A 16,673-nucleotide genomic window follows, 5' to 3' on the forward strand; every position below is an offset into this window, starting at 1 on the left:
TAAAGGCTGGCCAGCACTCTCTTATCACTGTCACTGACTAAATAAAACTGACTGAATCATGAGGTGTCTTCATCTTCATCTCTCCAGTGCCACCTGTATTTCAGTTTGTTTTGTTCTTCTTATTTGATACTTCTTTGATTTGTAGCTTGTCAATATATGTATCAAAAATAATATTTGACTGGAAGGAAACCTGATCATTTAAAATGTTGAATGGGTCGAGTTTTTTAGCTTTGTAGATGGTGAATTCTTCTTTGACATCAAGTTTAAAACTTTTTGGTAATACTTCAACTATTTCCATGTTCTTATCAATAGATGTGTAGTTGTGTGATTCTGATATTAAATGTTCGGCATAACTGGATAGCTGATGTTGTGATCTTTTAGGTATATGTTCTTTAAATCTTTGTTTGAAAGATCTTCCAGTTTGGCCGATGTAGTACTTTGGACAGTCGTCACAGTTAATTCTATAAATGCCTGATTTTTCATAGTTGTTTGTGGCAACAGGCTTGGCGTGGAAAAACTTTTGGAGTGTATTGTTTACGGAATGTGCGACAGTCGTATTGTTTCTATTAAATATTTTGGTGATGGCGTTGTTGATTTTTCCATAGTACTGTATTTTAATGTATTTCTTCTCTGACTTTTCTTTGTTGATGTTCATGTTCCGCTTTTTCTTTTGTATTATGGAATCAATCATTTGAGGTTTGTAACCGTTTACTCTGGCGATATGCTTGATAGTGAAGTATTCCTTGTTATAAGCTTCTTGGCTCAAAGGGTATGATAATAGTCTATGGACCATGGAGTTATATGCTGCGAGTTTGTGTGACCAAGGGTGGTTTGATGTTTTATGAATCGTGTGGTCTGTTGCAGTTGGTTTTCGGTATATTTCAAAGTCAAAATTGTTGTTTAATTTCTTGATTGTAATATCAAGAAAGTTGATTGCCTCGTTTTCTTCTAATTCTAAAGTGAACTTTAGGTTGCTATGGATGTTATTGAGTTGGGATAATATTGACTGAGCCTGTCTTCTATTACCATCTACAATGGCGAAAATGTCATCAACATATCGGTGGTAAGTTGATATTTTAGCAAGTGTTCGATTGTCGGTTGTGAGTATATGTGCATTTTCAATGTGATTGAGGAAAATGTCAGCTATGAGGCCTGATAATGGATTGCCCATTGCTAGTCCTTCTTTCTGGATATAAAATTTGTTCTCAAATTCAAAATAGTTCTGGTGTAGAACCAACTTCAAAAGATCCGTGATTTCATCAATCTCTTTTATGTTTAATTTATTTTGTTGTTTCAAATTGTTCTGAATGATTGTTATGGTCTCGTCAATTGGTATGTTGGTGTACAAATTTTGTATGTCGAAAGAGACCATTATTTGAGTGTCTCTGATGTTCATGTCCTTGATTTTGTTGATGAGGTCTGATGTATTCTTCAAACTTCTATTGTTAACCAATTTTATTTCTTGAGAGATCTTATCATGTAAAAGCTTAGATAAGTTGTAAGCTGGGGCATTGATGAAGTTGACTAAAGGTCTGATTGGTTCATTTAATTTGTGGATCTTTGGTAAACCTCTTAGTTTTGGAGCTGTTGGTTTTATTGTATTGGTTTGAATTTTTTGTTCCTTGTTTAGGAAAGAAGACTTGTTAATAGCATTTCGGATGGCTTTGTTATATTTGTCTGTTGGGTCACTGGGGATTTCAATTATGTTGTTTTCATCAAAGAAATGTAAAACTTTATCTTTATATATGTCCTTGTTCATGATGATTGTAGTGTTACCTTTGTCGGCTTTAAGTAACATTACATTGTTGTCATTCAATTTCTTTTTAAGAGTCCGAGCGACATTTATTTCATTGTTGGACTGTTTATTTTGTTTATTTAAATCCAGATGTCGTTTGATTTTGTCATGAGCTAAGAATCTAGTTTCATTTTGTTTTGCTTTGGGTAGACATCTTAATGCAACCTCTGTGTCAATAAGTAAAGGTGTGCAGTCCTTGTGTGGTAGGTTATGTTTCAGGCCTTTATCTAAGAGTTCTATTTCATTTTGTGTAAGTTCAATGTCAGTTTTGTTTACTGTTCTTGCATGGAATTGGTGACTTTCATTTATGTGATTGAAATTGGGTTGATTCTCAATAAGTCTTTCTAATTTCTTGTCTATAGTTTGTGATTTTTGAATAGCTCTTGGTTGTAGCCACTCTTCAGTGTTCTTGATAAAGGAATCAAATTCTATTGGATGTAATATGCTGGCAAGTTTTAGGTGAAGTTGTAATATCGTGCTGTTGTGCTTCAGTTTTGTTTTATACAGCTCATCTATACTATTTTGCAGCCAAGTTCTTTCTGCTGTCTTTTTTGCTTTGAGAGCTGCATGGCTTTTACTGCTGACTTTGACATGAATGTATTTGGGAGTTATATTGTGACTGAGACATGTTTTATTGAATCTAATTCCCTCTATGGAGTTGATAAGCTGTAGTTTTGTGTTGCGATACTTATGTGTCACTGAAGCAATATTTGCTGAAGATATGTTATTCATTGTGACCCTTGGTTGGAAATATAATTGATAAAATGGAAGAATTACCTTATCCAACCACAGTTGCTAGTATGACAACTAGTTTCGTTCCTTAGAACATCGTCAGGTCATTCATTGTATGCAACCACATCTTCAATGTATGTATGTACATTGTGGTATGTCAAAAGATTCTTTAAAAACACTGTCAGAATCACATTTGTAAAAACTAGTCATGTTGATCAAACTATTAAAATTGAATAAAAAGTGATAAAACTGGTTAAAACTGTAAAGGCTGGCCAGCACTCTCTTATCACTGTCACTGACTAAATAAAACTGACTGAATCATGAGGTGTCTTCATCTTCATCTCTCCAGTGCCACCTGTATTTCAGTTTGTTTTGTTCTTCTTATTTGATACTTCTTTGATTTGTAGCTTGTCAATATATGTATCAAAAATAATATTTGACTGGAAGGAAACCTGATCATTTAAAATGTTGAATGGGTCGAGTTTTTTAGCTTTGTAGATGGTGAATTCTTCTTTGACATCAAGTTTAAAACTTTTTGGTAATACTTCAACTATTTCCATGTTCTTATCAATAGATGTGTAGTTGTGTGATTCTGATATTAAATGTTCGGCATAACTGGATAGCTGATGTTGTGATCTTTTAGGTATATGTTCTTTAAATCTTTGTTTGAAAGATCTTCCAGTTTGGCCGATGTAGTACTTTGGACAGTCGTCACAGTTAATTCTATAAATGCCTGATTTTTCATAGTTGTTTGTGGCAACAGGCTTGGCGTGGAAAAACTTTTGGAGTGTATTGTTTACGGAATGTGCGACAGTCGTATTGTTTCTATTAAATATTTTGGTGATGGCGTTGTTGATTTTTCCATAGTACTGTATTTTAATGTATTTCTTCTCTGACTTTTCTTTGTTGATGTTCATGTTCCGCTTTTTCTTTTGTATTATGGAATCAATCATTTGAGGTTTGTAACCGTTTACTCTGGCGATATGCTTGATAGTGAAGTATTCCTTGTTATAAGCTTCTTGGCTCAAAGGGTATGATAATAGTCTATGGACCATGGAGTTATATGCTGCGAGTTTGTGTGACCAAGGGTGGTTTGATGTTTTATGAATCGTGTGGTCTGTTGCAGTTGGTTTTCGGTATATTTCAAAGTCAAAATTGTTGTTTAATTTCTTGATTGTAATATCAAGAAAGTTGATTGCCTCGTTTTCTTCTAATTCTAAAGTGAACTTTAGGTTGCTATGGATGTTATTGAGTTGGGATAATATTGACTGAGCCTGTCTTCTATTACCATCTACAATGGCGAAAATGTCATCAACATATCGGTGGTAAGTTGATATTTTAGCAAGTGTTCGATTGTCGGTTGTGAGTATATGTGCATTTTCAATGTGATTGAGGAAAATGTCAGCTATGAGGCCTGATAATGGATTGCCCATTGCTAGTCCTTCTTTCTGGATATAAAATTTGTTCTCAAATTCAAAATAGTTCTGGTGTAGAACCAACTTCAAAAGATCCGTGATTTCATCAATCTCTTTTATGTTTAATTTATTTTGTTGTTTCAAATTGTTCTGAATGATTGTTATGGTCTCGTCAATTGGTATGTTGGTGTACAAATTTTGTATGTCGAAAGAGACCATTATTTGAGTGTCTCTGATGTTCATGTCCTTGATTTTGTTGATGAGGTCTGATGTATTCTTCAAACTTCTATTGTTAACCAATTTTATTTCTTGAGAGATCTTATCATGTAAAAGCTTAGATAAGTTGTAAGCTGGGGCATTGATGAAGTTGACTAAAGGTCTGATTGGTTCATTTAATTTGTGGATCTTTGGTAAACCTCTTAGTTTTGGAGCTGTTGGTTTTATTGTATTGGTTTGAATTTTTTGTTCCTTGTTTAGGAAAGAAGACTTGTTAATAGCATTTCGGATGGCTTTGTTATATTTGTCTGTTGGGTCACTGGGGATTTCAATTATGTTGTTTTCATCAAAGAAATGTAAAACTTTATCTTTATATATGTCCTTGTTCATGATGATTGTAGTGTTACCTTTGTCGGCTTTAAGTAACATTACATTGTTGTCATTCAATTTCTTTTTAAGAGTCCGAGCGACATTTATTTCATTGTTGGACTGTTTATTTTGTTTATTTAAATCCAGATGTCGTTTGATTTTGTCATGAGCTAAGAATCTAGTTTCATTTTGTTTTGCTTTGGGTAGACATCTTAATGCAACCTCTGTGTCAATAAGTAAAGGTGTGCAGTCCTTGTGTGGTAGGTTATGTTTCAGGCCTTTATCTAAGAGTTCTATTTCATTTTGTGTAAGTTCAATGTCAGTTTTGTTTACTGTTCTTGCATGGAATTGGTGACTTTCATTTATGTGATTGAAATTGGGTTGATTCTCAATAAGTCTTTCTAATTTCTTGTCTATAGTTTGTGATTTTTGAATAGCTCTTGGTTGTAGCCACTCTTCAGTGTTCTTGATAAAGGAATCAAATTCTATTGGATGTAATATGCTGGCAAGTTTTAGGTGAAGTTGTAATATCGTGCTGTTGTGCTTCAGTTTTGTTTTATACAGCTCATCTATACTATTTTGCAGCCAAGTTCTTTCTGCTGTCTTTTTTGCTTTGAGAGCTGCATGGCTTTTACTGCTGACTTTGACATGAATGTATTTGGGAGTTATATTGTGACTGAGACATGTTTTATTGAATCTAATTCCCTCTATGGAGTTGATAAGCTGTAGTTTTGTGTTGCGATACTTATGTGTCACTGAAGCAATATTTGCTGAAGATATGTTATTCATTGTGACCCTTGGTTGGAAATATAATTGATAAAATGGAAGAATTACCTTATCCAACCACAGTTGCTAGTATGACAACTAGTTTCGTTCCTTAGAACATCGTCAGGTCATTCATTGTATGCAACCACATCTTCAATGTATGTATGTACATTGTGGTATGTCAAAAGATTCTTTAAAAACACTGTCAGAATCACATTAGTAAAAACTAGTCATGTTGATCAAACTATTAAAATTGAATAAAAAGTGATAAAACTGGTTAAAACTGTAAAGGCTGGCCAGCACTCTCTTATCACTGTCACTGACTAAATAAAACTGACTGAATCATGAGGTGTCTTCATCTTCATCTCTCCAGTGCCACCTGTATTTCAGTTTGTTTTGTTCTTCTTATTTGATACTTCTTTGATTTGTAGCTTGTCAATATATGTATCAAAAATAATATTTGACTGGAAGGAAACCTGATCATTTAAAATGTTGAATGGGTCGAGTTTTTTAGCTTTGTAGATGGTGAATTCTTCTTTGACATCAAGTTTAAAACTTTTTGGTAATACTTCAACTATTTCCATGTTCTTATCAATAGATGTGTAGTTGTGTGATTCTGATATTAAATGTTCGGCATAACTGGATAGCTGATGTTGTGATCTTTTAGGTATATGTTCTTTAAATCTTTGTTTGAAAGATCTTCCAGTTTGGCCGATGTAGTACTTTGGACAGTCGTCACAGTTAATTCTATAAATGCCTGATTTTTCATAGTTGTTTGTGGCAACAGGCTTGGCGTGGAAAAACTTTTGGAGTGTATTGTTTACGGAATGTGCGACAGTCGTATTGTTTCTATTAAATATTTTGGTGATGGCGTTGTTGATTTTTCCATAGTACTGTATTTTAATGTATTTCTTCTCTGACTTTTCTTTGTTGATGTTCATGTTCCGCTTTTTCTTTTGTATTATGGAATCAATCATTTGAGGTTTGTAACCGTTTACTCTGGCGATATGCTTGATAGTGAAGTATTCCTTGTTATAAGCTTCTTGGCTCAAAGGGTATGATAATAGTCTATGGACCATGGAGTTATATGCTGCGAGTTTGTGTGACCAAGGGTGGTTTGATGTTTTATGAATCGTGTGGTCTGTTGCAGTTGGTTTTCGGTATATTTCAAAGTCAAAATTGTTGTTTAATTTCTTGATTGTAATATCAAGAAAGTTGATTGCCTCGTTTTCTTCTAATTCTAAAGTGAACTTTAGGTTGCTATGGATGTTATTGAGTTGGGATAATATTGACTGAGCCTGTCTTCTATTACCATCTACAATGGCGAAAATGTCATCAACATATCGGTGGTAAGTTGATATTTTAGCAAGTGTTCGATTGTCGGTTGTGAGTATATGTGCATTTTCAATGTGATTGAGGAAAATGTCAGCTATGAGGCCTGATAATGGATTGCCCATTGCTAGTCCTTCTTTCTGGATATAAAATTTGTTCTCAAATTCAAAATAGTTCTGGTGTAGAACCAACTTCAAAAGATCCGTGATTTCATCAATCTCTTTTATGTTTAATTTATTTTGTTGTTTCAAATTGTTCTGAATGATTGTTATGGTCTCGTCAATTGGTATGTTGGTGTACAAATTTGTTGGTGTACACTCCGTCGGGTAGCGGCGTAGTTACTGATCAATTCCACAACTGCCAATAACGATAAACTTAACATTATTCAAGTTTATTTTTTTAACATTTCTTGAACCTTGGAATAAACTGGGAAGCTTGTACACTTTAACCTCTAGGTCAATTTTATTTTGTTTGCCTCAAAATAGCTTAAAATCGCTCACTTAAGCCCGTCATTTTCATTTTTTTTCGGGGAGAACCGCAGACCGCCCTCATTTGCTGGGAGGGTATTCCTTACCTCCCATGCCCCCCAGTGACCCTCCCCACAGAATTCAGGTCTATAGTGCGTTCAAACAGCCGTGGCACCTGAGGGATTAGGAGACTCCAAGGGTTTTCATGGGGTCTCCTAATCCGTCAGGTGCCACGGCTGTTTGAACGCACTATAGGACCGCTCTTGTACTCTTTAACACTTACAGTATCTTTTGACACCAACCTAAAATTTGAAACTTTTCGACATGTGCGCACTCAAACGACTCATTCGTCACTGAGATTTAACAATTAGGCGATTCTTTAAGTTTATAGACCACTTGCTGTTATGGCAGAAATATTTATTTGTGTAACTACTGGGCGATGTACCACTTTGCTGCACATGAGAGAAATGTTTACGCACGAGCCGTATGCGAGTGTGGAAAGTTTCTCGAGTGCAGCAAAGGCAGTTTGTACTCATGTTACACATAATTTCCCTACAGTTACTATAAATCATATAAATAATTAGTCTTTCAAATACGTGTTTAGGTTGGGTTAAATCCAAACATTGAACGAAATGGGAAACGCTGCACCAGCTGATCGTAGTCATATCATTAAGTATTGCCAACTTATTTTCAAGCGTACACGTATTACATGCCTTATAAAAGCATACTGTTTTGTGTTGTTTGGTAGGAATACTGGAGTGCGGCAACAAAAGAGTGCGGCAAAAGTAACTAAATGCAGCAATTAGCAACTTTCTGTGCTATAATCAGTGCAAGGAAGACCACTTTCCCAGGTGACTGTAAAAATTATTTTCTATTCAGTCCCAGATATTGAATTCGCTTTGTGTGTTCTTTGCCCACAACAGTATTGACCTACATATCACCATCACACACGTGTTATTTGCGGCGGAGTGTTGACAAAGCTATCGTCTCTGACAAACAAAATAAGTATTTGAATTGTTACTATACTCTATCAAAGTTGGAATACAAACGAATCACAGTATTTATTCTGTAACATGGTTGCACTTTGAATTATCACACGACAAACTAAATTAAAAACTTACTTTAATAGCTCCGCTGAGCGTCGATGTTTAATGAGATAAGTTTATGTCCCTAAACAGATTTCAATCTTTAGTTAAACTTAGTGATACACTTTAGATGAAAATCTGTTTCTATTATTGTACTCCAGACTAAAAGACGCAAAACCTCGGAAGTTATGTCAATTTTTTAAATAAAAAATGTAGCGAATAGAGTTATAGTAGCATTGAGTACGTAACTCAATGATAGTAGTTTTAACGATTTAAACTCTTCATTTCCTTTCGACTTTACAACATAACTCACAGCTTAAACACACGAATATTTAAGTTTCATAATTATTTATTTCCTTAGACAATGTTGCCTTCATAAAGCATGTTTGAAGCTGTATTCAGAATCGATCATGATAACTGCAGAATCACAAGATTAGCTGCTAAATAATTATAGTGCTAAATGTAGTGAAGTAATTAAGTTACCTACCTTAAAATAGACTCTAAAGTTTATCGTTTGATTTTAATACGTTGGTCACTTGCTTATACTGAATAAAAGAACATGGTTTGAAGATTTTATTACAATTTTTACATACATTCCAATTGAAGCTTGTAGTTTGGCCAAAACCAAAACTAACATTACATGGTCCCAGAAAAATATTTAAAAACCGCCGCTATCTTTCTAAAAATTACATGATTAATTTTAAAGCGTTAAAGACTTCGTAGTCATCTTAAGGTGCAGTTGTTTACAGTATTTTTGTACCTTACCACCATCATGCTCGCTATCACTATCAGCGTACCAGTACTATCATATAGTACATGGATACTATTCTAGTTTCCATGTTAACACGTTGGGTGCTGATGACGGGAATTCCCGCAGTTGCTTAACATTGAAATAAATGCAACTTTTATGTTCAAACATGTCGACAGCACAAATAGTGTTAACAGAGTAAATTCAAGAAAGAGTGGAAGGGAACTAATGAGGTCATAACCGAACGAAGATAATGTGACGGTAACTATAACTAGTTCTTATCACAGAGCTCAAGTTAGTCTTTCCTGAGGCAAGGTTAATTATGTGCGCACGAGACCAGCATTGAACCAGACAATTTAAATCGACTACGTGTCAGGGATCCAGTGCAAAAACTAGTTCCTCAAAACATTTGATATTATTAAATTATTTAATATTACTTCAGTAAGAATAAATCTCCGTAGCCGTCTTAATAAGATGCGAGGAAAAAATGTATTATAATATGTTGTATTTAAATTGTAAAATAGTTTCCCTTGGAAGAACCCCTATCATATTCTTCCCCGCCCTCAACGAAATGTTTGTACCGGTTTCACATGTTTGTACGAAGTGTTTGTAACGGTGTCACATGTTTGTACGAAGTGTTTGTACCGGTGTTACATGTTTGTACGAAGTGTTTGTACCGGTGTTACATGTTTGTACGAAGTGTTTGTACCGGTTTCACATGTTTGTACGAAGTGTTTGTACCGGTGTCACATGTTTGTGTACGAAGTGTTTGTACAGGTTTCACATGTTTGTACGAAGTGTTTGTACCGGTGTTACATGTTTGTACGAAGTGTTTGTACCGGTTTCACATGTTTGTACGAAGTGTTTGTACCGGTGTCACATGTTTGTGTACGAAGTGTTTGTACAGGTTTTACATGTTTGTACGAAGTGTTTGTACCGGTGTCACATGTTACTACGAAGTGTTTGTACCGGTTGCACATGTTTGTTCGAAGTGTTTGTCCTGGTGTCACATGTTTGTACGAAATGTTTGTAGCCAAAAATATGACAACTGAGCAAGACGAATTGAGCTTCCGAACGAAATTCCAGGATGAAACGGATCATAAACCATGACCTGTCTCAACACTATCGAATGTAGGACATTGCGCGACGCCAAGCGCAGTATAAATTTATAGCTTCCTAGTCTTTAATGTGTTTCTTGTTTTACGGTTTGTTTTACGTCCGTCGCGTCTATTTTCTGCAAGGTTACAAAGATAATTTTTATCGTAGGTGCAGTAGGTAATAAGATATAATTCTCAGAAAACGGTCCCGGCCACACGAGGCGCACCTACACCTGACAAACTGTTTTTGACGAATGTGAGCTTTTCCTTAGAAATACAAATAAGTCCGTATCTTGATAGTAAGCCCTAGATAATAATAAGACCAGGGTTTGGTCCGTTTTCTTACAAAATAACGTTTAACATATGCCAATAGCGTTGAAACCGAAAAGCCTATTTTAAATAGTTTTTAGAGACCAAGATTCAATTTCAATTCAATACTTTAATTAAGATACTTACCTAATCACTTGCTGCGAAAAGGTATTAGCTGTAATAAGACGTGTACCATGTTTCAGACTTTTTATATTTAGAGTAGTATAGATGTAGTTTCTATTTAACAAATTTGCAAAATTAGTCGGTAAAATAAACTTACCACGCAGCATAAACAGTAAATGCAGTAAAAGAATCATGCCGTAGAAAAGTAGTAATATTAAATAAGAGATATATCTAAATAAAATAAATAGTCTTCTTGACTATTCGAAATATGCCTACAATTCAAGCTTAAGCTTCACTCTGAGCTCGCTGAGGTAACACAATAAATAGGTTATTGCTCTTAATTGTGTGATGATATGAACTATACACACTTATGAAAATATCAATCACGAACCTATATTAAAAGAAAAAGACACAAACAGGTCACAATGTGTTCTGGCAAAAATAAATGGCGGTAAACAGAATGTGTCGAATTCAATGAGAGTCGGGAATTGAATTGGCGGAAGCGTCAACCGCACGATTGACTGACAATTGACATACCAGCAATATAAATTCCTGCGCACTCCAGACGCCACAATAGACTTGTAATTTATCACGTGTCTGAGACTGGGCTTGCTCTTCATGCGCTGACAGACATCTCAGGTTTCGGACAAATCTTACAAAATACTAATAAACTATAGTAGCTAAAGTCGGATGTTTTTGGTGAATTTTCTTACTAAAGAATGGGTACATTCATAGTAATCTCCAAGGTAAGATCTATTGTGGAACATAACTTGTGCATTTTTATGCTCCAAGTAGCCAATAACACCATACCCTCAAATTGATTTGTGTTCCTAAAGATATTCATTTCAGCAACACTTAATTCTACTAAGCTCGGTCACCTAAATAAATTGGCAAACAGAGGTAGAGTTTTGGGCAGAGGGTTGCTTAACATACGACTTACGGGTATTTTATTTAATTTCCCCATACAGTATTTCTTATAAACTTAAAAACAAATGTTTACTATTAAAATGATTTTTTATGCTTATGAAGAAAAATCCTTACTGAGCTAATATTATTTGTACTGGTTCCATTGATTCAAGGAACTCCTTTTATGAACCTATTTTAATAAATGCCGAATTTACTATAATACTGTATATATACTGTACGGTACTGAATGTATATAGTCAATGTAAATACTCAAGCAATTTTTAATTCTTTAACTCTAGGTTTTCTGCGACAAGGCTATGCAGCAAGTTTCAAATTACATCACAAAACAACGCGTCTATTTCATGTACAAATCTCCCAGCCCGTTACTAGGGGGATACATATTTCTTATCTACATCTTCTCCATTACCTTGTACTCTATAATTACTTTAACTACACCTTTGCCCCCGGGGCGTTGCGTCGAGAACCGCATTGTTTGCAGCTTTTGCATTATTCGCAACTGTAACTGTACTTTATGGTGGCCTTGGCATACAAGTCCCAATGATAGACCTTTCCTCGGAGAACTTTTGATGTACTCCAGAAAGAAAGTTATTACGTTCCCTTTTTGTTTAGCCATCCATCCTTCTGCACAAACGAAAATCAACTTGTTTTGTCAGTCTAGAGTTTAGACCGATACATCTCCAGTTCCAAAGCCATCCAGATCCAAGGCGTTCTTCGGCTAGCCTCCCATTCTCCCTGGACCCAAACAGCGACGTCTAAATTACAAAATCCACACCTAACTGTGCAATGTCCAATTAGTTGACTGTGTCCGAACCTCCAAAATTATGCAGTTGTTTGAACATAATTCACGAACCATTTAAACATCAACATCTGCCACTTCACAGAACTTCATCACCAACGTCAACCCACATTGTACATACTAAGATAATAGGATGAGTATGGTCTACCTAACAACCTAAGAACAGAACATAACCTCCAAACTCTACATCCACTAATTTGCTGCAACAATAACTGATCCGTAATGCATATGCTTTGTTTTGCAAAATACTAAGAACCTGTTAAAGTCCCAACCCTATATCAGAGTCAAAACGGAATCCAAAGTGAACCAGAGTGAAGAGAACCAAAAGTTGCTCAGTCCCAGTTATCCTTGACATTCTAGAACGTAGTAGACTCTAGTCCGGGACCGTTTTACTCATAACTTCAGGTTAGGCTTAAAAGGTTGATGGATTATCAGTACGTAAAATCCATTGGTGATTGGCGGGATTTGAACCCAGTCCCTCTTGGATCCACTGCAAAGTCACGATTACGTATGTCACGTCTCTATTCAGCTCACATCTTGAAATCTTGTGTATACCTCATCTATCAAGGAGCTTTTTGTTTTGTTGAAGTGTTCTCGTACACCATTCATGTCTCGAGGACTTGTTTGTGTTAGGATCGATAAGGATAACCGGTTTACGGTCACAACGCATCTTAGGGAATTCAAAAAATTGCGAGTGAATCACATGTGTACAAACTGTATACCGCAACACGTAAAAAATAGTTTAATAAAATATACTACTAGTCTGTTGAATACACCATTTTAATAACTAGGCCTATAATTTTTTCTTACTCAGTCAATAAAAAAATCTAAACATCGACTTTTCATTTCTTTCTTCGGGTTTAAAGTTAAAACGAAAGTTAAAACGTATTTAATTTCTTTGTCAATAAAGAAAAAAAGCAAAAATTATGTTAATAGACTCGTAAGTTTTATTTAAATTTATGTAGGATTTTTTTACATTTTGTATGTGTACAAAAGCGTCGTTATTTGTTAAAACTGTATCTGCATGTATGCAACGTATATAGGGAGAAACCTTTGACTTATTTTTTATTTTAAATATTTACCGGGAACACGGTTTGTTTATACTCAAATCCGAATCACGTAGCATTGCAAGTTTGGTCCAGGACGAGTGTTTGTTGCTGTATAAGCAATCAGAACACAGATTGTTCTCAATACTGTACCAGGAAATGGACAGCCAACTGAAGCATGAGCCACACAATTCATTAGCTTAGAAAATTCCTAAATTCTTCAAATTTTCTATTTTCTTGGTGATTGTGATTATAATCGACGAAATAATCGATTGCTAAATACATTATAATAGCATATAGAATTACGAATATTAGAACATAAATGGTATGGATAATATTAAACAAATTATGTCTTTGGCCTGAAAGTAAACATTATTTCACATTGATTACTTGATGACATCGGAACTGTTTAGACCATGTTTTAACGTTATTAGAATAGGATTCTGGTCGATGTCCGGTAAAAACTCATTACAGTACAGTAGTACATAGTCGATGGAACCTATGAAAACCCGATTTGATTAAGCTGGCGGCAAACAGTTGTTTTCTAAACTAAATCCTTGCGTGGGAAGTTCGTTAAAACATTGTAGCATTGACTATTTATTATTGTTGTTATAATATGCGATTCCCAAAATAACATTCAGTACAATGTTATTATTATGTTATGTTGAAATGAAACTAAGACTCTTTTTTAAAGACAAAAATCAGTTTGGTTTTAAAAATACAAAATTACATTTCAATATATTTGTCTTCGATATGTATAATTACTCAGTAATCATAAAGTTCCAGAAGGAGCTTTCTATTATTATTCATCCCTCACTACTTTACGTTAATTGTACCGTGACTAGATTAATATGTTTTAAAGCTAGACACTCAATAGGTAGAGTGCTTAAGATAGAAACAGAACATTACAGATACTCGAGAAACTCTGAAAATATCAATATATTTTCAAAGTTTCTCGAACCAATGCTTCAAACACAAAAGTAACTAAACTTGACAGGCTTTGCGGAATATTGTTGATCTTACCTATCCTGAAACTAACTTAAGTAAGACGGATTCCATTCGTAAAGTTGTAGTTGAATTGCCATCATAAAAAGTAAAATATGTAATTTGCTGAGTTTTACGACTTATAAATCTATAATAATATTATGTTATATTGGTAAATGTGGTTTCCGTTTATACAGGGTGTCTTGCAACCATATGAACAAACTTTGTCACGTTATGCAGTACTGTATGTCAAAAAAAGTTGAGTGTATAGTAATATTATTTTGTAAAATTAACGGTTTTCATAGAATTTGGCATCAAATATTTTTAAAATCCGCCATTTTTAAACGGTTCAAGAGCTTTTATTCATATTTTGCACAAACATAGTGGCCAATAAGATAAACATGTTTACTGAATTTCAACACTGTAAGTCAAACCGTTCAGTAGTTATGAATGTTATGACATATGGACCGAAAACGGAATGAGATAGGACACATGTTATATTACATATATTTTTTTGACACGCTGAATAACGTGACAAAGTTTGTTCATAAGGTTGCAAGACACGTATATCTCTGTTTATAATTAATCTCCAACAATTGGTTATCTAAACTGTGATATTTTAATACATATAATACACAATCCGAATGTGTGTGTTTCTATACGCTATATTTCGAGGAATCATTTATTCTGTTCAGCGAGCATGTGAAGCACATTGACTCAACTGACTGCACAGATCATCGTTGAATAACATTTCTGACAACAGGAATGAATTGTTCAACAGACTGAATGTGTGCATCAACCTGCTTAATGCAAACATTTATATAAAGGACTGATGAGTAGACAAATATACTGAATGCCAGTAATTTATCCTGTTATATGCAGTTATTTACCGCTTTAATTGTAATTGACCTATTTTAGTTAATCTTCTTGTGATAGATCACCAGGATTCATTAGTGAATTTTATTTTTTATTGGAACCTATTGTTGCGTTCCACTTAAATTAACACTGATGAGTGACACAAGTGGATTAGGAAGATGCGTTGCCCAAGAGAGATACAGCCCAGAGATAATCTTCTTTTCGGAAACATATTGTCCGAATCTAGCCAAATCTAGCAACAGCAAAAACTCTTAATCTCATTCTAAGCAATCGAATATCGAGTTATACCCACATACCTGTGGATAAAACTAGTTATTTCCATTGCTAGTAATTATTGCCTTATTGCCTGCTAGGAAGTCTGCCATTATCCGTCCCCTAAAAAAGATCTCATCCCCAACCTTGGTTGGGGATTTCAGGCCGATAAGTATTTTGCCCGCTCTATCTAAAGGCCTAGAAAGAATCGTTCACTGTCAAATCACTGAATTCATCACAGAAAACAACATTTTATCTGACTATCAATCTGGTTTTAGGACAGCACACAGTACAGAGACAGCACTCCTTCGAGTGACTGAAGACATAAAACTTGCTATGGAGCGTCGACAAGGAACGATTCTAACTCTATTTGATTTTTCTAAAGCATTTGACTGTGTTAATCATGACCTGCTGGTTCAGAAATTACGGGCCATAGGGGTTTCCCATAATTCTCTTAAATGGCTGAGATCTTATCTGTCGGATAGGCAGCAATGTGTGGTGATTGGTGACACGAGATCAGACTGGGTGACTGTTACATGCGGTGTGCCTCAAGGGTCAATCCTTGGGCCTCTGCTCTTCGTACTGTACGTCAATGACATAAACTTGACCTTGGTCAACTGTAAACACCACATGTACGCTGACGACTTACAAATCTATGACCATTTTACTGCAAACAACGAAAACGACTGTGTCAGTAGGATCAATGAAGATGTCAACCGAATTGTTACTTGGACTGAGAATCACGGACTGAGACTAAATCACGAAAAGACGAAACCGATTGTCATTAGCCATTCTCGACTTCGACCTTCAATTGACTTAGACTCCATAAACCCAATCTCAGTTAATGGCAAAGCACTTCCATACTAAGACAATGTCAAGAATCTTGGTATATCTTTCAACTCTTCACTTACTTGGGACATAGCAGTTACGGACACACGAAAAAAGGTTTTTGCCTCCATACATTCATTGAAAAGATTACAGAATTTTTTACCACAACACACTAAACTACATTTGATCAAATCACTTGTACTACCCCACTTCAGTTACTGCAACTCATTGATCAATGACTTGACTGCGACTCAGGCGGGTATGCTCCAGCGGTCACAGAATTATTGTTTGAGATTTGTCTATGGTCTGCGACGTATGGAGCATATCACGCCATACTACCTTGAGGCACACATCCTGAAATTAAATGATCAAAGATTCATTAAAATTTTGTCATTGGTTTTTTCAATTTTGAAAACAGGCTCCCCAAAATATTTCAAATCCGATTTTAAATTTGTGTCTCAGGGTAGTTCACGAATGTCTCGTTATTCTTCGATCACATTGCGTATACCTC

The sequence above is a fragment of the Macrosteles quadrilineatus genome, unplaced genomic scaffold (assembly GCF_028750875.1).
Source record: "Macrosteles quadrilineatus isolate MER2022 unplaced genomic scaffold, UCM_ALF_1.0 Scaffold_2__2_contigs__length_208266976, whole genome shotgun sequence".
Taxonomy (NCBI): Eukaryota; Metazoa; Arthropoda; class Insecta; order Hemiptera; family Cicadellidae; genus Macrosteles; species Macrosteles quadrilineatus.